Source organism: Lactuca serriola, chromosome 7, assembly GCF_051521515.1.
Source record: "Lactuca serriola cultivar US96UC23 chromosome 7, Lser_US96UC23_V15, whole genome shotgun sequence".
NCBI classification, from domain to species: Eukaryota; Viridiplantae; Streptophyta; class Magnoliopsida; order Asterales; family Asteraceae; genus Lactuca; species Lactuca serriola.
Window position 1 is genome coordinate 69,442,013 of NC_136414.1, and position 24,547 is coordinate 69,466,559.

Below are 24,547 nucleotides of genomic sequence, written 5' to 3' on the forward strand. Positions count from 1 at the left end.
TAAAAGCTACTTTTGGATTTTGCAAAGAAGAAAAATCAATTTTTTGGAAAAGTCAGGAAAACATGACTTTTTGTAACTTTTCCAAAAAGATCTTTTGGCTTCTAAAAAGCTAAGTCAAACACCCCCTTAGTAAAATAATATGTAAACTACATTACTAAGTGAAATATTCCAACAATAACGATATGAATCACAGGGATTCATAAAAAAAACTGAATTGTTTCAATCGACTTTAGTAACTGACTCATCAATTAAAACAAATGGAATGTCACAAGAACACATTGGGTGTGTTTGACAAAAGTAGCTGTTAACTGGAAGCGGATAGCTGGTAGCGGGTAGCATGTAACGTGTAGCGGGTAGCTGGTAGCGGGAAACAGTAACTTTTATTTGTTATATGAGTATTTAGTAAAAGTAACTGGAATCTTTTGAAATATATAAAATTACATAAAAGGATAATTGATTAAATATAAATAAATATATAAATATATTTTTAAGGGTAATTATGGAATTTGATTTCAAAAGCTCATTAGCGTTTTGTTAAACGCTACATGAAATAGCTTTTAGATTTGGAGTGTTTTGTTTAGACTAGAAGCTAAACGCTCGTACTATAAAACGAAGTTTTTTATTTAAACTAGAGCGTTTTGTCAAAATGTAAAAGGTAGAAGCTCTCAAATACTTCCAAAAGATCTATACCAAACACCTATCATTTGGTGATTTGCCACAAGGGTGCTTTCATCAAACTAAAGCTTTTCATCATTCGCTAAACTGTCATGAGAAGAAAATAATAAATTGCCTTTTTAGTCAACGTCTAAAAACTTATATTGACAATGGAATTTTCGTACAGTAATCTTTTGCGTAGGGGATTATTTTAAAAAAAATGGAGAGATTTTCATTACTTGTTTTTGGGTGCACGAAAAGTGTTTTTTAATGTAAATCGTGAATATATGATAGTTGTATTCCATTTAATGTGTCATTTATTATCAATAATAACTCATAACTCAAATATTCAAAATAATAACAAATAAAAACCATATAAAACTAATGAAAGTCATGCTTACATATCACAAGTCGAACAAATGTGTACATTTGACAACACTTCCCATAATCTAAGAATTTCTTAATCTAGAAATCGATAACTACTACATAGATGATGGGATTCACGTAAATGATTAGTTTATGATACACTTTCACCATAGTTGTCATCATACAAAGAAATGGATACAAATACTTAAATCTTTGGTGCTCTTGATAATTTCTCTATTATCCGTCTAGATCAAGCCATTTTTATTTGTTGTTTCTTAGCCTTTATGCATGATTCCAATCGGTGGCCAAATCATATGTGAAAATTGGCCTAGAAATCATATGTGAAAATTGGCCTAGAAATCATATGTTTCGAGTTTCTATGGTTTTGATATTGGCCATGTTTTGAAAACCGGACCGGACCGGCCGGTTCGACCGGTTCAACCGGGAACCGGTCCCGGATCCGGTTCTTAAAGGCCAAAAAACCGGTAATCGTTTGAACCGGTAAAAACTGGTCGAACCGGTAAAAACCGGTCCGGTTGAACCGGTAAAACCGGAAATTTTAAAAAATATTTATTTTTTTCATTTTTTGTATTTTTTATATAATTAAATATAATTATGACATCATCCGGTTTTCCGGTTTTTGAGACCGGTCCGACCGGTTGGACCACCTGAACCATCGAACCAGTAAGATGACCGGTTCAGTCTCTGGTCCGGTTTTCAAAACCTTGGATATTGGCATTGCAATTCATGATTTCGGCATTGATTACAAATTAACTACATGGTATATTTTAAAGAACTCAATTGACTTTGAAAGTTCAATGTTGGACAACTCTATCATTAAGACTGAGTTTCACCATCTCGTTAGGCAATTGTTTATGTTGCCATGTTGTAGGTTATATGCATGCAACTACTTTCCAAATCTCTTTCATTAAATGACATCTCTTGTTTTGATAATCTCTTAGTTGAGAAAATTGAAAAATTGTTGTGTTCATCCTAAGACATCGTCAAAAATTTGGATGACCAATCACCCACCCACACTGCTTCCTTAAATATTGCAAAAAAAACAAAAAAAAACAAAAAAAAAAAAAAAAGAACGATAATTTGAAATGTTCAAAGTTTTCAAACCACCTATATATCAAAAAAGTATTCGAAAATAATATTAAAATTGAAATTTACAGAAAAACAGTAATTTTCGAATAATGTTATGTCATAAATTAGATTTCAATAAATTTTTATTAAGTTTGAAAATCATGATCAAGTTTGCAAAATATGAAAAGAAAAAAAACAGTTTTTCGATGATGTTTTACATCAGAAAGTTCAAAAAATTCAAGTGCTTTTCATAAAACTATATTTTCGAAGTTGTTTTGAAATCTCATATTTGACCTCGAAGAATAGTTTTTCGAATCAATTCTGATGTAGGATTTGGAAAATCACGTTTTCCAAATATCATGGTTGATGTATAATTGTTAGTTTTTAAAATGGTGGTTATTATGCGATATAACTTTATTAAAATGGTTAGTGGTGTCATTATCAATAGCTCTGTTTTTATTTTGATATAACGAAAAAACGTCGTTTAACTTATAGAAAACTATAAATAAAAAAATAAGAAGTTTCTATTGTCATATGAAGCCAAAGATATTCACGTACTGATTAGTTAAAACGTGTTGAATTAAAAGATGTTTTAATGTATAAGTAACATGATCTTCGTCGTGGACAAAAAAAATCAAAACTACTACAACCTAACATCCATGTTTTGAAAACCGGACCGGACCGGCCGGTTCGACCGGTTCAACCGGGAACCGGTCAGGTTACCGGTTTTCTCAAGCCTAAAAACCGTTTGTTTTCAAACCGGATAAAACTGTCCGGTTCACCAAAAAACCGGTTCAACCAGCCCGGTTAAACCAATGAAAAACCGGTTTTTATAAATTATAAGAAAAAAAAAACTTAAACTTTCAAACGCGGGCTGATGGACCCAACGTATGGATTCGGCTGAACTAAGTTGCATGACCCTTCTTTATATAAGCAAGTGGTTACCTTTGTTTTTACTTCCAACCGATGTGGGAAGTATAAGGATTACTTAATGTAAAACCTTTACTTCATTCGTTTTATACTCCAAATAACCAATTTTTATTCTATTTATCTTTCGATGTGGGATACTATAGGATTGTCCCATTGTTTAACATAAACCTTTTCAAACCTCAAAGACTATGGATCATTAATATTTTTTTATAATTATATATATATATATATATATATATATATATATATATATATATATATATATATATATATATATACCGGTTTTTAGGACCGGTCCGACCGGTCGGACCAGTTGAACCATCGGACCAGTAAGACGGCCGGTTCAATGTCCGGTCCGGTTTTCAAAACCTTGCCTAACATAGATGCTCTTTATTGTTCATACGAAGCTCGATTTATTTGCTAAATTTATTGTCGAAAATATAAAGAGTAAAGTAACCAAATTTCTCCTACAAAACTTTTCCTTAAATAATAATTATATTAATTTGTTGGGTAGCAACTTAAGGTTTGTTTGACACGAAATTTTGTTTGGTAGCAATTAATTTTTAGCTTTTAAAAAAAGTTTAAAAATAAGAAAAAAAATTCATTTGTTAGCAGAAGCTTTTACTTTAAAGAAAAAGTTCCGAATCGAAAAGTTATTTTAATTAGCTTCAGAAGCTTTTAGTTTTTAGTTATTAATTAATTTTATACATTTAAAATACTTTTACTTACAAACAATTATGCATAAATAAAGGGCAAAACTTCAAGTTTCTTGCTACCAGCTAGCAACTTCAAGCTAGTTTTGCAAAAAAAGCCCCTAGTTAGTTGAAAGGCTTTGCATTAATAATTTTTTGGCACTTAATAACACCAAAACTTAGGTACCCTTCTTCTAGGGTTTCCAGATCAACCACTTCCTTTCATACTCCAAAGCCTGGAGACTATGTGTCCTCGTCATGATAAACACCTATGTACCATCAATAAACCCAAAAGTCTATTTTTTCATACTACAATCGCCACAAGTGTAAAGCAACATGAATAATTGTCGGTCAAACAAACACCAGAAGAAACACTAGAAGACTGATCAGAAGAATCATCATCACCCATATAGTAGGAATACAAAGAGGAACATAAATGTTATCGCCTAAACTAAAATTGTCCACGACATATCCCTCACCAATCCATCGACAATAGTATTATCGTCATCCCTTGTATTGCCTATATAACCATCACCACCAATGTCACCGGACTTGGGAACTTCAGTAGTTTATACTAAGGGTTAAAATATTCATATACTAGCATTGGATCAACAAATGGAACCAACTCATGTATATGAGGAAACTTATTAGAATATGTAATATGTATTGGTAACAACATAGATCGGTTCAATGGAATTGATCCTTGCATCTTCAAAACTTGAATTTAGAATGGATAGTAAGACAGATCTTGACTAAGAAAAGTATGAATAAACAACACACCATGGTCGTCTAGTCGTCTCGATAGAACATAAGCATCACCGTATCGTTTCATCATGTAAGGCTCATAACTAAGGGTGTTCAAAACTGAATATCTAAAATTTCAGATATCCGAAAATGTTTGGTAGTTGATATTGATATCAACATTCGTATCCGAAATTTCAGATATCCAAAATTTCGGGTGTAGATTCAAACATTGAATTGGATATTTAAAAATTCTAAACTTCAACAAAAAAAAAAATTATTTGCTTTCTTTTTATTTAAAAATTATGCCATGTAACCATGATCATATTACTTTTTATTGACTAATTAACCAATTAGGTGAAATATATTAACCATCGGATTTCCCCTAGTGACTAGTACCAACATGATTCCTTCCAAGAAACATGTTCGTAACATCACCGAAATTCCAGACATGTTTGTCATATCACTCACTATACGTAGAAATAAATGTTTCGCATTCAAAATCGTCGTCAAAACAAGTGTTCTCCAAAAACAACATTGTTGTTGAAGTAGTATGCCAATAGTTGGTAGTTTGCACCTGAACGATGAACGATCTCTGAGTATCATTTTTCATGTCCTAACTCAGTGAACTTTCGATTTCATCCTCTTGTTCTTCCTGTACCAACTCTATCATGGCTTCCCATGAGTATCATTTTTTGCTTGTGAGAGTGGATTGTAGAAATGTTGAGAAAGTTTAAATACGAGATGAATTGTGTAGAAGTTTATATGTATTTATAGATAAATAAAGTAGGTATATATTTATAAAAGTTGATGAATATTTAAAAAGTGGAGGAATACTTTTAAAAAAATCGTTGGAAATGTTAGGTTTGGGCGCAACATTTCGCCGATGGGACATTGTAGTGTAAAAGGTGCTGCTTTCCTCTAACATTAGGTGCTACATGGGACACCGACAGCCTCCCTCCTCCACATTGTATAGCTTTATAAGTTGAGACATAACTACAATAAAATAAATAATTTTGTGTTGACTTACATGCATCTAAGCAATACATTTATAAAATGATTAATCTTAATATTACATTTTTATTGATTTAAAATTGTAGTTATTTTATTTGATAGAAAATATAACATTAATTTGGAGAATAATGTCGTAAATTATGTATAATATATATGTATTTTGTTTTATAAGTGGGCGAGCACGAGTATCGAAATTGTCGTTCTGAAATCGGTACCAAACCGACACTATTTATGTTAATAAGTTAGTGTTTTTTAGATTTTCCTATTGAAAAGTCTTGTTTTGGAGCTTTTTCGTTAATTTTTTTAAAACATTAGGAATTTTCCAAAAATAGGTCTCAACATATATACTCCATATTTTTTTCTTTTTCTACCCAAATCAACCCTTTTTTTTTTCTTTGCCATTCACAGTAACAGTTTAATAGTTTTGTTTAAAGGGTGAGTTTAATTTTAATTTTTTTATTTTTATTATACTAGTTAATAAAATTGACCCCTATTACCCCACGTTTTGGTTAGCTTTTGCCATTAACCGTTGTAACCCATGATTTAAAATGAAGAAATAATAAATAAACATTATATAAACAATTGCGTAAGGGACAAATGTTCCTGAAAATAAACTTCTTTGCAATTGCGTCTCTCATTTTTCCCCATCCAAACGTACACTTTTGTTCATAAGAGAAGTTCTTCAGTTTAGTTTTTATTTTCCTCAAACAGATATTTTCTAAAATGGAAAATCAAAATTCAAACAAAACCATACCAAACTGGAACAAGTATTTAAACTATCCTTCGATGTAAACTTTTACTATTTGGTTGAATTTGAAAAAAAAAATGTTTAATGTAAAGACCACCATAGTTTGATTTGTTTTTCAGTAACCCACTAAAAGATTTTTTTTTTTCCAATTAAACCACTTGAAAGTTTGTTTTACTTTCAGTTTAACCACTGAAAATTCGTTTTTTTTTCTCTATAATAAACATTATAAGTTCTTTTTTCCTGTTTTGAGTGGCACTTTTTTTTTCGTTAAAGATGGTTTTTTAGAAAAAAAAAAAATCAAATTTTCAATCATTAAATCAAACAAAAAAAACCGAGAGTGATTAAACCTAACAATTCCAAACTGTGGTGGTTTTTTACATAGTCTAATATTTATATACTGGCTTTTAATAAAAAATAAAACAAATCCTCGTATTTAAAATGGAAACCTATTGCTTTGGTGGTAAAACCGAAAAAAAAATAAATAAATAAACCAAAGTAAATTTTCCATAAACTTTATACAAAAGTAGTGTAATTTTTAGTAGTGGGATACTTTTGCACCCATTTCAATCCTCCTTGTAAATCAAACCAGAATTCCCAGATCACATATAATCCCAGATTTGAAATTTCACATGTTCATTTTCTCTTAATATATAGATCCAAAATACCAACATAAAATGGAACCCTTTTTTAATAAAAATTCGTACATCCAACAAAACAAGAAACACATCCCACAAACAAACAAACTACCTATCAATCATCTTCTCCTTTCGTATGTAGTACTTAACTAAGTTCTTGTTATCAAACTACAATACCCAAAAAAAAAAATACTCAACTCAATTATTCGTATTTCTGACAAGTACAAAGACAAATATCAACCCGTATGATCTACCCACCTTTTAATCAAGCTTCACCGATGAGAACAAGTAATGCACGAACCAAAAGGACGAAAGGAACCCAACGGTTCCCGTGGCTAACATCACGGCTAGAACCATCAACAACGAGTACCCCAAGTAAAGTGTAGCCGACACGGGCCCACTCAAACTCTTCAAATCAAAAATCAAATAGTTAATTGAATACAAGAAGATATATAACGCCACCGAACCCGAAGCAAAGAAAGACTTCCACCACCACTTCCAATCCTCAACACAAAGATGCATGTATGTCAACACCAACGACACCTCCGCACACACCACCACTAAAAGAATCAACACCACAAACAAAAACCCAAACACATAGTACACGCGCCCCATCCAAATACTCGACATGATGAAAAAAAGTTCGATGAAAAGGGTACCAAAGGGTAGAGTTCCCGCACCAAGGACAAGTAGCCACGAAGGGTATTTTTGGGATGGGATTTCACGCGGGATTTGGTTTGTGCGTACGGGGTACTCGATGTGATTCGCTTTTGCACCGAAGTAACCGCCGACGAAAGTTAAAGGAACGGAAATGCAAAACCATAAAAGGATTAGGATTACGAACAACGAGAATGGAATCGCGCCGGTGGAATGGGATCCCCATAGGAGGAAGTTTAAAACGAAAAGAATGGAAAACGCGATTCCCGGGAAAAAACACGCGACTTTCCATGACACGGATACCCATCCTTTGTGATCGCCGGAGAATATCGTCCGCCACATACGGATGGCAACGTATCCGGCGAGAATCCCAAGTATCATGTAGAAAATCAACATTCCGGTGACTAAAGTTCCGCGGCTCGCCGGCGACATGAATCCCAAAGCGGCAAACATGATGGTGACGACCGCCATTCCAAGGATTTGAACACCGTCTCCGACCATTACGCAGAGGAGCGCGGGATTTTCCGGGGCGCGGAACACGTCGGCTACGACGAGCTTCCATCCGGATAATTCCTCGTTCATCTGTGCTTGCGCTTCTTTATCGAGTTCTTCGTAGTGTGTTAAATCGCGTCGAACGGTTCTCAAAAAGATTACCAAAACAATTCCGGCTAGAAACGTAATCACCATGAGGGAATTCAAGATTGAAAACCAATGGACTTTTGCTCCTTCCATTTTCAAATACGCGTCCCATCTTGATGGCCATTTGATGTCGCTTTCCACGAATGTGACATCGTATGTGAATGCTATCGGCTCGTTTTCCTTTATAGCCATGTTGACTGTGTTCTCTTCACAAGAAATCGTGGAGGGGTAGTTATCGTAAGTTTTTAAATTCTTTAGGGATTCGGGGTTGTGTTTGACACTACAAGGAGTTACTTCGAATCCGACAACCATGTACCCCGGAATGTCGGATTCCGGTTTCCCAACCGGAATCGCTTCAGCGGCATCACCGGTTCCCATGACACTCGCAACATTTGTTTCTTCGTATTTATGAACCAACACTGTGAACTTTAAGTGATTAAACACGTAATATGCGTCTTGAACTTTGATTCCAATTGGGTACCCTGTCCATCTTAGGTAGTAAGTGTCTCTTTTGGTGTAACGAATGGCTGGTAAGTTATCAAGGATTAGATTGACTTGGTAAATCTCATCGATCCGGTTTGTTAAGAGCTTGTATTCTTCACTGGATAATGGTTTCGTTTGGCAAAGAAAGATTTGGGTGTCGTTTTTGTACATTTTGAACTTATATGGTGAGTTTTCAATCCGATCACCCATTAGAAGTTCACCGAGGTTTTCAGCACTGTCTTTTACACCTTCTGGGGGTTTGCAGAAGGGTAAGCTGTAGTAACTGTAAGGGATTTCTGTATCGATTGAAGTCAAGGAGTTGACTTTTACGGATAATGGATCGCCTATGACGTATTTGTGAGGGTAACTACCAGGGAGGTAAAATCCATGGGCGAATTGAGATATCAAACAGATCAACAAACCCCAGATCTTGAATTTATCGAAAAAATCCATAATCGTGTAATCACCGTGTCAGATCTGGAAAACCCTAGTTTGCAATAGGCAAAAAGAGTAAAAATTCAATGTTGGTTTAAATCCGTGAAGATGAATTGAGATCATAAAAGGGAAAATTGTATGTTTTTTTGTTTAGATCGAAAGAGTTTGAATGTGATTAGTAACTAGAATGTAATCGAGAAATCGAAACAATGAATAGAAAGGGAAATCAATTGAACTGTAAGAACAGAAAAAAGGGAGAGATTGCATCGAGATTGAACTGACCTGTACTTTAGGGCTCGGAAAATTAGGGAAGATGGTCCTTCTTGCTGCACTTCGAGATTTTCCCAGAGATGTCTAGAGAAACAAAAGCGATCTATGGATATAAATATCGTCGGTGATACTTCATGACTACATCGAGAGTGCCGAATGACCATTTTAACCTTTTAGTAAAGCTTTTGTCATCGATTTCTTTTGATTAAATTACATTTTTGGTCCCTATTGTTTGGTCAAATTGAATGTTTTAGTCACTAATTGAAAAAATGGATAGATTACATCCTTGTGATTTTAACAAATCATCATCCCTTGATATATAAACTTAACAAATCCCCACAACACCACCCCACTTTCCAATCTCATCCCACTCACCTCAACCCCATCATCTTCATATGTGTCTTTCACCACCACCATCACCCCTCTTTCATCATTGATAACCACCTTCACCATCTTTGATTGTTATCTCTAAACGCACATCATTCATTTTCATATCCATATGTCACCCTCTTTATGCGTGTGCAATTTGAAAAAAGAACATAATTAATTAGGCTTTACAATTATATTTTTTTCAAAATGTTTTTGGGATCAAGAAGTTACCGTATAAATTAGAATGTAAGGTGAGTTCCGACTATGGGACTTGCGAGCGAAGATAGTGATTAATCTTCATGTTCAACTGTATGACCAATATCATCGACCATAATTACTTATGATCACCACTTCCACCATTTTCACTGTCATTCTCTTTGGCTACCATCAACGACTACTCCATCTCACACTCGTGCAAGAACCCACCTAATCTTTTTTGCAAGTGATTTTTTACTTTGAAAGAGACCTTCTTTTCCGGCTCCGGTGAACCTCACTCCCCACATCCTTCATTTCTCATGCTCATTGCTCATTTGACAACAAAATAAATAAGTTTGTGAATAAAGAATGATTAAGTGTTGGTCTAACTATATAATAGTTCAACCCCCAATTCCAAGCCCTAGAAGCCTAAATCATCATTACTACCATGAACCATTCATCGAAATCAATTTCCCCATCTAAATCGCTTAATTTATCCACCAGGGTAAAATCCTCTACAAAAATCATCACAATTACAAAATCATCACAATTTCCATCCAAATATTATTTTCAACCTGTCACACCCCAAAACCGGAACGGCGAAAACGTTCTGGGGTGGATGACGTCATGTCAAGTATCACAACACATGCATTATAGTAATCAAAGTACAACAACCATTGCATTAATAGTAATAGTTTTACATGGTTTACATTACAATACATCAAAGTAATACAAGTAAATATAAGTAAGTACAACATGGTACTAAGTTATCTTCATCATCAGCTCCGGGGATGTACCTGTCTAATGCTAACCTGAGAATACAAGTTATTTGAAAAGCGAGTATCAGCATTTTTACAAATGCTGGTGAGTTCATAAGTATTAAGTGTCATTTTATCCAAATAACTTTAATAAAAGTGGTAGTTTTAGAGTATCCATTACATTAGTGTCTTTTCCGGAAAATCCTATATTTTCTTTAATAAAAGCAGTCTTCTACCAAGACTGGACGGAGTTATGTGGTAAAAAGGTAGTTTTCCCTTAATCGCTATCATTATCAAAATACAGAATTTGATTATTAAAGAAAGCAAGAGGAATCAGGGAAATAAGATATGCCTCAACAGTGAAGACTGCTGACTAAGGCAAAGGAATCATAGACTCCAGGAGAGTATCGAATAAACGACACGCGTGGCCCAGTCTAACAAAGGGAGACACAGGCCCCAGACGGTACCAAATGAAAGGTACGGCTAGTAAGGTCTAAAACAGAGAATACAGACCGCAGACAGTATCAAATGAAAGATACAGCTAGCAAGGTCTAAAAATAGTGTGACTCTGAGAGTGGGTTTCCAGCACACAGTGTAAATTGTTGGTGAAATATCGTTACCTTAAGGCCATGAATTATAAGGTAACCTGGGATACTCGTAACCATACTAATCGACACTAGAGTACCTGACGCCCTACAAGCGTCTATAAAATGTGACATTTGTCACCCCTTGGCTTGGTAGGCCGTGGACTGTAGCTAGCAGTCAGGGTGCGGGGGTGTCAATCCCGTATAGATCTATACACACAATGTCCGCTCTCCCTACAGGAGACTCTGGTTACCAACTAGACGACGGAGAAGGCCGTGTCCCAAAGATGCATCCCAAATAGTGGGTAGTGGGTTTCCAATATAAGTGTTGAACTAGAGGTAGAGACTCATAACTAAACTGACTAATGTAAACGCATATGACTATGCTTGCATACATAATATATAATTAATGATCAAACGACCTTCGGACGGACAACCGATCCCACCAGACCACATCTCAACGAAGAAAAGGAAATAGGGCGAACAAGCCTTCCTAAGTCCTTCAAACATTATTTATATGCATTTATACAAGCACAGGCATACATCTAACTATGTGGAAGTGTTATCAGGTATAAGTGTATAATGAAGTGGGGGCATTCTCAAGTATAAGTGTATCACGAAGTGGAGGCGTTCTCAAGTATAAGTGTATCATGAAGTGGAGGTGTTCTCAAGTATAAGTGTATCACGAAGTGGAGGCGTTCTCAAGTATAAGTGTATCATGAAGTGGAGACGTTCTCAAGTATAAGTGTATCGCGAAGTGGAGGTATTAACTAAACATAAATAACGCAGTGGTATCTTAACCAAGTAGAATTATAAAAACATAGACGAAAACTTTGGAAAAACCTTTATATATTAGGAAAATCACGACTTCTATTCCTTTGTAAAATAAGTTTGAAAACCTTTAGAAATTCCTTGGAAACTTTTCATAAACCAGTTTGAAATGAACTTTGATAAAAACAGTATAAGTAAGAGTTTTGAACAAGTGAAAACCTTTTGGAAAACCATTTATAGTATCTTACTTGGTAAAACAGTTAACAGTGTGGTAAATCCTTGTGCATGCGGGTTATCAATCACATGTGATTGATATGATAAATGGCATGTTTAACTTGTATCTCCCCCTATAAAACATGTAAAAACATTTAAAAGGTTCATTCAGGGGTATGAACTCACCTTGTGTAAGTGGATCCGACGAAGGTGTCGGTTGGGTGCTCTGTGTCAAGTAAAGACTTGGACACACTTAGTGACCTATTTAACATATGATAACATATGTTCACATACAATTAGTACATTTAATACTAATTAAACAAGTATACGCACTCTAAGGAGCGGAAAACACTTTGGTTAAGTGTTTGGGGTGTCCTGGGTAACATTTAAGAATGTGAATGGCTTAGGAATGGAGTTTACTCTCCAAGAGTAAACTCTCTATATGGTGTTTACGGCCCTGGGACAACTCCCCATGAGTTTACAGCCGTAAACTCATGGTGAGGGGTTTCTAGGATGTTTTAAGGCTTTAACTTCTTCATGGAATTTTGCTAGGTCCAAAACTAAATTGTATGAAGGGATTTAAGGCTTTTAAAGGGACAATATGGGAGTTTACGGCCCATGAACCACCCCTATGGGAGTTCACGGCTGTGAAATCCTATCCTTTGATTTTATGGAAGTTTAAAGTCCCTAATTCACTTCTAGTAATTTGTAATAAAGGTCTAAGGCCATTTGGGGGACAAAAACCATCTTTTGACATAGTTTGGGGGTGTTTACGGCCTAGGCACTTGCTTGGGCTGTAAACTCCAATTTACCCCATATTTCCTTGTGTTTGAATGTTCTAAACCCGAAATAGCAAGCCCCTAATTTATGTATTAAGCCTAAGGGTGGTTTGGGAGTGTTTTTGGGGCATTTTTACAAGCATAAGAGGTGTTTACGGCCTAAGCATGTGCTTGGGCCGTAAACTCTCTTTTAGGCCCTAAAACTTTGTGTTTTCATGTTTAAACACTCCTAGATAAATTCCTTAATTGGTTCCTAGGCTCAACGGGACAAGCTTGGGTCATTTTGGCCTTATTTAAGGGGTTTACAGCCTAAGGAGGATCTTAGGCCGTAAACTCCTTTTCCACAGCTTAAATGGTCGATTTTTGGGCTATAACAACAATCCATGATGTTTAGAATAAGCTAAGGTAAGGAGACTTACGATTTGGAGGCGTTTGGTTGCGGATTTGAGTCGAAAACGGGCTTGTATGAGAGAGAGTATAGAGAGAGGGTGAAAAAGGTTGAAATGGAGTTTACTCCCCCTTATATAGGGACTGGAGTTGGAGCGCAGTGGGAATCTACCCAATACTGTCGCTAAACGGGGCTTTTGGTCGCACCCGATTTAGTGGTCGTAATAATAAAAACTAACTTTTCCAAATTACTATGGAAATGTAATTTAAGTGTTTTTATTTACTTTATTACGACTATAACGTCATAAAACATAAATAAATAAAACATTTATTTATTTGACGACCTCTTATTAACGGAACTTTTATACAGTGGAATATTCCGTCAACGGAAACGGGGTAACGTAACGGAATAAACTTTGGGTTGTCACACAACCCCCCCCCCCCCCCCCCCCCAAAAAAAAATGGAATCTTAAAGGTATCATTTTCTTATCCATGTTTTTGTTTTTGTACACTTATGTTTATTGATGATGGTTGAGAGAGTTCAGATCACTAAAAATCATAAGAAGTAGTGGATTATACACTTGAAAAGACTTCTTGAAGGGAAAACCGTTTCAAGTATTCTTGACAGTAAAACTATTTCAAGACTTCGAGTTTGGCATTAGGAATTGATTCCTACAAGTTCATGTTTATAGACCTATAACATAAAAGAAATAGACAAGGAGAATTACGTGAAATTTTTATTCTTGATCAGAGATGAAGGTGGTTGTTGAAGAAAGATAGAGACGAGATAAAGAACAATGTGACGATGGGTGTTGAGGAGGGGTTGAGCCGTGAGGTTGGATAAGTGGGTATTTTCTTATTTTTTGATATTAAAAATTCTAAATTGATAATAGAAAAGGAAAAAGATATTGAAAAGGGGAAGAATAGTCTATTTATATGAACAAAGGGACGGACGTTGTGATTTTTTTAAATAACAAGGATGTGATTTGTCAACTTTTCAAAGGTTGGACCAAACATGTGATTATGACCAAACCACATGGACCAGTTATGTTATAGAGATATAACATAGACAAAACTATAAATTTGATCCTTGTGGTTTGTAAAAAAATGTAACTTTGGTCTAAAATGTTTTGGAGTTTCACCATTGGTACAAAATGTTTCATTTGTTGTGACCTTAGTCCAAAAGCTTAACAATCGTTTATGCTCCCCCGTTAAAGTGAGTGTGTGCTACCAAATTCTAATTAATACCCCTCGTTTACGAAATCTATACTGTTAAATTTTAATTAATATACACAAATTCTTTTTCTATTCACTTTTTTCTTTCATTACGCATATCAAAAACTCTAATCATAATTTTCAATCAGTGTGGTTTGATTTAGAGTAACGCGTAATGTATGAACATACTAATGTGGAACTTAAGGCTCTTAAACAAACTGTTCAATGCAAAGGTGGAATGTGGTACATATTTTCCTATTTTCTTTGTACATTACATAGTTTCTGTAAAATCATCTTTCTGACACTACAAGAAAAAAGGCCTTTTACGACGCTCATTGCGCGTCGTAAAACGCTCAGACGACGCGCAAATGCGTGTCAAGGAAGGCCCTGTCATAAAGAGAGACGACGCGCATTTACGACGCGCATTTACGACGCGCGGTTACGACACGCAATGCGTATCAAGGAAGGCCCTGTCATAAAGGAAGACGATACGCATTCGCGTGTCGTAACCTTACGACGCGCGTGTTAATGACACGCAATGCGTATCAAGAAAGCCTCTGTCAAGAAAGGCCATGTCATAAATGAAGATGACACACATTTATGCGTATCATAATTATAAATGTTTTAAAAAAAATATTCTTTATAGATTTACTAATTTTCAAATTAAATTTGTATTTAATGTTTCATAATAGAAAATAAAATATCATATACAAAAAATAGAATCGATTGCATAAATTTAATGTCATACAATTCTATTTCTTACAATATATAAATTTGCATCTAATCTACTATGTACATCAAATTCCAACTAAGTAAAGTTGCATCTTGCCTTTCATAATTCTTTAAGACTAATGCTCTAAACAGCTGATTATATGGATAAGCAGTTGTACATTGGCCCATCTCACTCGATAATGACTTAGCCAAATTCAACTCCAAGTCTTTACTGCATCTTGCTGATAATGCTGCAACATTTAAATCAAGTGGCTTCATATTCCTTTCTTCCATCAACTTTACCTGATGCACAAAATACATAGAAACAAAAAAAACATTGTATAGGAATGGGTAATTAATAAAATACCCCTTCACCATAAACCAGTAAAGTTGGAGCTAATCAGAATCCTTTGTATCTCCATTTCTTTCTTTAATAACTCAAGACTAAGTCTCAATTGTTTGTAAACCTAGATTGAATATAATGAAAAAATGAGAACCAAGTATTTGAGAAACTTTTTTGGGCAAAAAGAAGCAGAAAACCTTTATGGAACATTAAATGTGACTTACATCTAGCTCTTCAAGCACTTTTGGCATTGTACTTTGTTTGAACCAGATGTTGCAGCAACAAAGTAAGCTAATCTTGGATAATTAAAATCACCCATATGCTCCAGAATATAAACAATTCAACCAAAAATGAAAACAAAGAAAGAAAAAAGTTAATTCAAACATTAAAGCAAATATTTAAAAGTAATAATAACAATAATATAAATATTAAAAAAAAACTTATAACATTTCAAAATGGTTACCCTTGTATGGCCACTATATTCTAAATTGTCATCCACAATCCATTTCCCATTCATTAATCTGTAACAAAATATAAAAAATAAAAATAAAAAAGTAGTTACCCATATTCACGATATTCTTACTTATTGAAATCGACAACAGTTCTTCTATAGAAACATCCTTCTTGTTCTCCTTTCATGTGTTATGTTGGAATTTAAATTCTAGATATTTTGTCACCAATCTTTCTGTCATAACATAATCAATGTACTCATATTCTAGTAGCAATATTGAAATTTTAATTCTAGATATTCTGCAAAAACTCATTTTTGTCTCTCAGTACCCTGCAAAAAAAGGAATAAGTTATTCTGTCAAAAAGGAAAATCAAGAATTAAAGACACATTGAAGTGAAAGTCAATTAGTCAAACCTTTTGAAGTTTTTGCAAAACAGAATCTTCAAATGCCTCACCAACAACCACTTCTTCATTTACATGTTGTTGACCATCAGAATACTTCACAGGCTCACAATTAGTTACTGTTGGTTGAATTCGTATAACCAATAAACAATTTGAACAGCTCACAATTAGTTACTGTTGGTTGAATTCGTATAACCAATAAACAATTTGAACAAGTGCATACCAATTCATAAGGGAGATTTTTTCTTATGTACTCATCTGAATCTTCCTCCCACTCCATAATATCCTACTCCTAAAGAAGAAATTATTTCAATGTAAACATTACTTACTTGCAGTTAGGATTTTGATGCAAATGCATTTTCAATTAACAACCATCATAATACTTATAATAATAACAAACAAAAATAATAAAGCAATAACTATCAAACCTTTTCATTCATTACTATTGCTGGAAAAATTGCAGACTCCAGCAAAGATGAAAAGTGGTGAAACAAGTCTCCATCCCTGTTTCCAGATGATTATAATTCATTTATAAGAAGGAATAGAATGAAAACAAATATAAAATGGCTGATTCACTAAATGAAAACTCACTGGGGCTATTTCTAGAAGTCGAGATATAACATCAAAAGCTAAAGACATAACCCTTTCTCCCAAATTATCCAGCTTCTGTATAAAACACATATTAAATCATGCCACTACTATATTAAAGGCTAAAGATAAAATTAGAAGTAGAGATATCAATAAAAAGTCAACCAACACTTTAATAAAGGCTATGATTTAAAATAACATTTTGATAAAGTTAGAAGTAAAAAATGTTGCTTGGTTGATAAACTGGAAAGGAAAAAACCATTAACGAAGGAATGTCATTCCATACCATATGAGACCCTTATTTTTTCATTCCATCTCTTCAAGGAATGACAGTTACCATTTTACCCTTAATCCACTTGGAAGCCAAACACGTGAGGGCTGGTTCGGATTCGGCGTCACGGCGCTACGATTTCGTTCCAGACCCGGTCAACAGTAGCTCCAGCAAGATCTTGAGTCATACCCTGAACTTGACTAGTAAGTTTTTGGCGAGTAGAAGTCAACTCCTTAATACCAGCATGTAATTGCATAAGCTCAGCCCACATAGCTTCTACTCCATGAAGCTGAAGGAAAAATCATATGAATTTTTTTATAATCATATATGTAAATGAATTTGATAATCAGGTTTGCGTAGCAATAAACAAATAGTCAATCGGATGAAATAGATCTATGTTAATGAACATATTTGAACTCTATGTGACATTTATCGAACATAAATCCACTTTTTCTCAAATTTATTTAAGCCTTAATTTAACGATTTAAGGCTTTGTTTTGATTTTTTTTTTCTTAAAAATTCTTATCTCAATCTACAACTGTGAGACCTAATCCTTCCATTGCGATTTAACTAAAATTCAATTAACTAAGTAAACCACATCCATTAATTAAACACAAAACAAATAGATCAGACCAACTGAAGCTGAAATTGGATAACACTAACGATATTAAATAGGGCTAGAATGTGAGAAATTAGAAGATCTGAACAACACAAAATGAAAGAAGGGATAAGAGATTACCAGTAGAAATGAGAAATTAGAAGATCCGAACAGAGAAATATTTAAATTTGATCATTTATAACTAAAAAAAATTAAAATATCACAGGTGAAATTAGATGTAAAACACATACCTTGATGATGTGGTTTTACCCAAGAATTCAGTGGTTCTGAGCATGGTGATGTACATTGAGTCGATTTCATGAGGGCTTTGGGATAGGATGAGGGTTTTTGGTGTTGGTAACCATCCCTAACCTACACCTACACCTAAATGTGGTGGTGTACCACTACCATTTGACTTTCCTCTATTGTTCCCCTGGATTCTAACTGCCAACAACATTCAACATAAAAGGGAGAACAGAGAAAGGAGAAGAAAAATCAAGAAAAAAGAGAGCGAGAATAAAGATAGTAAAAAATGAGTAGATGAGATGGTCCAACAACTTACCTGATGGAAGAGACCGAGGGAGGAACAATGAAGACATCTTGGGACAGTAATGGAAGCGAGGAGCATGGTTGTCCAGGTTTTAGGGGAGAAATCAAACTAGTTTCTTCCTTATTTTTGGAGGACGGGATCGAGAAGAAAAATCCCTAGTTGGATGATTTTATGACGAGGAGGATGGTCGCGGGGAGGTGATCCTATGCTCACCGGAGAAGAAGTAAGCCTGAAGTGAGATCGTCGATTGTTGCAGAGGCCTGGGAGAACCGATCGAGAATCGAAGAGCATTTTGAATTTTCTTGAAAAAGCCCTAGGTAGAATGATTCTTGAAAAAGCCCTACGAATTCAGATGAGAAATTAGGGCTCGTATGAAGCTGTATCTATCTCTTCCGTCGAGAACCCCTATGGGTTTGATCTATTCAAAAGACGAGATTATATTGCGATTTTATTAGGGTTTTTTGGGTATTAGAGTGAGAGAGATAGAGAGAGAAAGAGAAAGAGAGAGAGAAGAACGATGGAAATAAGGGAGAGGGTAACAAGAGTGTGAGAGATAGAGAGAGAAAGAGAGAGAGAGAGAGAGAGAGAGAGAGAGAGAGAGAGAAGAACGATGGAAATAAGGCAGAGGGTAACAATGGCGGCCTTTCAAACTTTTGGGATTTTCGTTTCCCCCCAGCTGCAAAAGAAAAGAACGCGCCTTTCATTAAAAAAAATATAAAGCGACATTTCTAGACGTCACCCATTTTTAAATAAGTGCCCTCCGTGTTTTTATTTTTTTTTGTTCGACATTAATTTTAGGGCACGCATAAAAGCGTGTCCACTATCCTTCAAATTTTAGAAGAGATAACATTATTTTTAGGGCACACACTTTTGCATATCGTAAATCACCGCTTGTCATTGTTTGCGCGTCATTAAAGGCCTTTTTTCTTGTAGTGTGAAAGTGTTTTTGTTCTTGCTTTGAAGATGGCCAACATTGTTTACCATCAAGTTATACCATAGGGTGAGTTCACCAAGTATTTTGATGTTCAGTACATTGAGGGAAGAGTGAATTATGTTGACATGGTGGATATAGAGGAGGTTTCAGTTCATGAATTAGATGTCATCATGAGAAGGTTAAGATATGGTGTTCATCCAGTAATTTTTTTTATCACTTCCTTATTCCTGGTGGAGGCTTTCACTTTGGGCACTTTTCGTACAAAGATTTTGGATACTTTGGGAGCATGCACTCTTACTTTTTGAGAGTTTTGTGCATGTAGGGCTCCTGAGTTCTTTGGGAAGAAGGAATCCATTGTTAGCAGGCGGTGGATTACGGATATGGAGAATGCCTTTCGGACGAGCTTCTAACCCGAGAGGTCGAAGTTTAGGTTTGCATCATATCTAATGAAGGACAAAGCTCGTGATTGTGGGGGGGGAGGGGGGGTAGGACATGCCTTGGGAACAGAGGTCGTTGAGGTGATGAATAAGGATGACTTTGTTACCAGATTTAGGACATAGTTTGTGCCTACTATTCAGGTGCAAGAGTTAGCGAAGAAGTTTCAGGACCTTCGTCAGACGACAGAGATTGTGGCGGAAATCACCACCATATTTAGGGAGAGAGCTTTGCTGATTTCACAGTACACAACAAAAGAGGAGATAAAGAATACGAGGTACCATGATATGTTGAGGGATGAAATTCGAGAGTTTGTAAGCATGTCGAGCTGCAGGACCTTAGAGGATATGATTGCCATAGCTCAAGAGTGGGAGATTGAGTTGAAGCTTCAGACGAAGCACACACTAGAGCAGGTTCGGACAGTTGTGGGCTCGGTGAAGAGGCCCAACACTTTTGATTCACGATCGAGAGGCCAGAAGGGTCAGGGTCGTTGTGCCAAGTGTGGGAGGTCTCATAAGGGGAGCTGTTGTCAGAAGGGAGAGTGCTGCTTTAATTGAGTCCATATTGGTCATTACGGGGAGAACCCATATACTTCCACTGCACTCAGACGTGATATAAGAAGGTCGATTTCACGCGATTATCCGGTGGAGTGACGAGGGCACCCGCTCCAAGGACGCTGACGATTCCTGATTGTCATAAACGTAAGTCAGAGGCTCCCGTAGTGTAGAGCAGAGCTTTTTAATTGGCGGTCGAGGAGGCCCAAGCAGCGCCATATGTTGTCACTGGTATGTATCTCTATCATGTATTTTCTCACTTTTATTGTTTGTGCTTATGTTTTATCTGATCATGTATAGGGACATTTTTAGTCAATGGTATGATTGCTCATGTTCTTTTTTATTCAAGTGCTACTCAATCTTTTGTGTCTCTTGAGCTTAGCAAGAAGTTTAGTGATGCCTCGGTAGCTTTGGATTACCCATTGGAGGTGGAGATTGCAGATGACCATACTATGAGTGCTTCATGTGTTCATCGTGGTTGCATTCTCGAGTTCTTTCGTGAGAAGTATTCGATAGATCTAGTAGTTATTCCTCTATGAGGGACTAAGATTATTGTGAGCCTGGACTAGTTGAGCCCCAATTGAGCTGTCACACCCCAAAACCATGAACGGCGGAAATGTTCTGGGGCGGAGGACGTCATGTACAGTATCACAACAATGAAAAGTAGTAAACAAGAAACAACATCATCCATTGCATTAATAATATAATTTTAATACAAGTGTGTTCTGTCAAATTATGATAAACACTAAAGTATCAATCAAAATGAAAGATGAGTCTTGAACGAGCACCATCTTCTCTAAACCTTGCATCGGTACCTGTCTACTTTTGACCTAAGGATACAAGTTATTTTGAAAGAGAGTATCAGCTTTAAAGCTGGTGAGATCATAAGTATTTTAGTGTCTCAATTTGTATGTAAGTATTTGTATGTATATGAACTGTAAGTATTTGTATGTATATGAACTGTAAGTATGAAAACGTTTTGAACATCCTAGAAAACCATATGTTTCCTACTAAAAGTATCCTTCTAGCAAGGCATATAGTATCTGTGTGTGTGTGTGTGTCTCTTGTAAGAGTGTGTATTTTCCCAAATCTGACTATCATTATCCAAAATATAGCTTCTACATTACCGTGCATCATGTGAATGTTCACGAAGTGAATGTAATGGGAAAATGAAATAGTACTATGGTGTAGTATCAAAACTACAACCATACTAACTACCTTAAATCTATTGTGATCTAGTAAGTACTGTAGTATTTGTAATAAGTGACTACGTTTGTACTAATTTTGCCTTATTTGAGGGATAAGGCATAATGTGATGGCTAGATCCCAGGCTAAACGCTCCCCTGTCAAAGAGATTTTGGGACCCATACACGACCCCTGCATGTTTGCAAGCCATGAACATCCACATTACTATGATCTTGTATACCCAATATAACTATCATAATGCGTTGTGATTCATTGGTATAGTTAGATCCTAAAATCATTCCATGCTATAGCACCTAGTTATGTATGTCCTATTATCATATATGTAAACGCACTCATGTAAACGTATCTATGTAAACGTACTCATGTAAGCGTAATCATGTAAACATATCTATGTAATAGTATAGTAATGTACTGTGTGTACTAGCTGTAATGTGTGTTCTCTCTCTATCTAGCATGTATAGACTCATGAATGAACTGACTCGGGGTATGATATCGCGTTCTAGTAATAGTTCTAGTATCTTCCTAAACTACCCATATGGTAGCTTACTAGTAATGTAACTGGTACGTATGAACATGGAAGTATACCCTTGCTACCCAAGGGTATTGAACTGAATGGAAGAACCTTTATGACTATATATGTACACATGATATATAACTAATATTTATACGACCTTCAAACAGATACCCAATACCTTACCAGACCACATCCCAACGGGGAAAAGGAAATAAAGTGGCTAGCCTTCCTAAGTCCTTTAATCATTTCTTATATAACTATACATACATAGGCATGCAATTGACAATATCAAAGCATAAAATAAGTTTTGTAAAACCTTTGAACATGATTACTATCTAAGAAAAGATCGACTTGATGTCGATCTATAAAACGGGTTGAAAGTATTTGTTTGATAAAACAGTTTAAGTATAAAGAAACATTTGTTTGAAACATAATTGTAAATGAGTTTGAAATGAAACCTGCAGTGAGTAATGAACAGTTTAATAAGGAGTTTTAAACATATAAAACATTTATGAAACTCATTTGAAGACAACTGTTTGGTAAAACGACTAATGAGTAGTAAATCATTTGAATGCTGCTTATTAATCACACGTGATTGATATAATAACTACCATGATTCTACTTGTATCCCCCCCATGAAAGCATTTAAAAACATTTAAAACATTTAAAACATTGATTAAGGGGTATGAACTCACCTGAAGATGGTGGTTTGGATGAACTGAAGATGTAGGATTGCTAGGTGTCAAGTGAAGTCTTGAACACACTCTATGATCGATCTAGAAGCTTGAATGGACGTTTCTGGCCAAGAACACTAGTGTGTGTTCTTGGTGTAACTTGAAAATGATTTTTGAAGATCGGGGACGAAGATCAAGATGATACTTGAGAGAATTTGGGCCAAGGAAATGAAAGAAATGAACAAATGACCTTCATCTTCACCATATAAGGTGAGTTTACGGCCGTAAACTCCCATGTGGTGGCCGTGAACTCATGGTTAATGTGTTTAAGGCTCGGTCTTTGTGCTATACATTCAACAGATAAACCCCGACACTTCTTCCTTAAGTGTACAAGGCTCAGAACTCTCAAACAGACTCTAAATTGTGCTGAATGATAGCAGGAAATGAGTTTGACTTTCTATTGACATGGTATGTTGTACAGAATGGAAATTTCGGGTTGTCACATGAGCTATGATTGATTATGAGCACCATTTAGTGAGAGTTAAAACCCCAAATAGGGTAGAACTTGTTATACATGGTGAGGGTGCTCAACATAGACCGACTATATGTTCAGCTGCGAGAGCTAGGATGTATCTTCTGAAGGGTTTTAGTATACTACAACATCCTATGGTGTACATACAACCCTAATTGCTTTGGATCTATGTTTTCTCTAATTATACATGCAATATTGTTTCCAAATCATTAAGCCTACAACTAGTATGGAAATGACATAATCAACATAAAAGAGAGTTATAGAATTACCTCTTTGTTGTAGCTTGTAGAACTTCTTGAGTTTGGCCTTGAAGAACTTAGTGCCCCAAGTGTTGCACCTCAAATGGAATCACAACACACCTTTGGACAAAGGATGTCTTTTGAGAGAATATTCTTGCACCTAAAATCGGCTCATGGAACTCCAAGGATCACTAGTGTGCCATTTTGGATGCTAAGGGACTTCCTCAAATGGAATCACAACACACCTTTGGATAAAGGATGTCTTTTGAGAGAATATTCTTGCACCTAAAATCGGCTCATAGAACTCCAAGGATCACTAGTGTGCCATTTTGGATGCTAAGGGACTTCTTATATAGTGTGGCAAGATTAGGGTTAGCACCATGTAAACCCTAATGCCCATGACTCTTCATATTACCTAGGATCCATGGGTTAAACCTCCATGGACTGCCATATTGGTTTAACCCATCCTAAATAATAATTGGCCCACACTATAAGAATCATTGATTTACTAAATCAATCCCAGTATATTTAATTAGTCTCTTTTGATCACAAAATTAATTCCAAGTTAATTCTTAATCAATACTTAGTAAATCGTATGATTTCATATTAATATATTAGAACTTATAATATATTAACAAATCATAAATAACCTCTTCTCAAAAGTCCATCCTATCAAATTATCCTGGTGATATGCAACCCAAATGGACCATGCTACTCTCGGGTCATGTACATACAAATTATAGTTATGTGATTAGACACCTAATCCAACAGTCTCCCACTTGGATAAGTCTAATAACTATTATTTCAAGTACGATTCCACAACCCGACTAGCAATCGTAGCTCTTAAAAGTCGCTGTCGAACTCTGACCTAGTCAATGACGCGTCAATTATATAAGGGATCATATATTCCTCCATTCAAGA

At 35.5% G+C, this 24,547-nt stretch overlaps 1 pseudogene across 2 annotated transcripts; it reads right to left on the reverse strand.

The window, feature by feature from the left end:
- Window positions 1–6,896: 6,896 nt before the first annotated feature.
- LOC145061096 (transmembrane 9 superfamily member 11 pseudogene) lies at window positions 6,897–9,521 on the reverse strand (annotated as a pseudogene). 2 transcript variants are annotated; one of them, XR_013687103.1, is made up of 2 exons: window positions 9,366–9,521; window positions 6,897–9,135 (listed from the first exon to the last, which is right to left on the reverse strand). The product of XR_013687103.1 is annotated as a transmembrane 9 superfamily member 11 pseudogene, transcript variant X1 (transcript). The 2 variants fall into 2 exon arrangements; XR_013687104.1 differs by having other exon boundaries at window positions 6,897–9,125; window positions 9,366–9,509.
- Window positions 9,522–24,547: the final 15,026 nt, after the last annotated feature.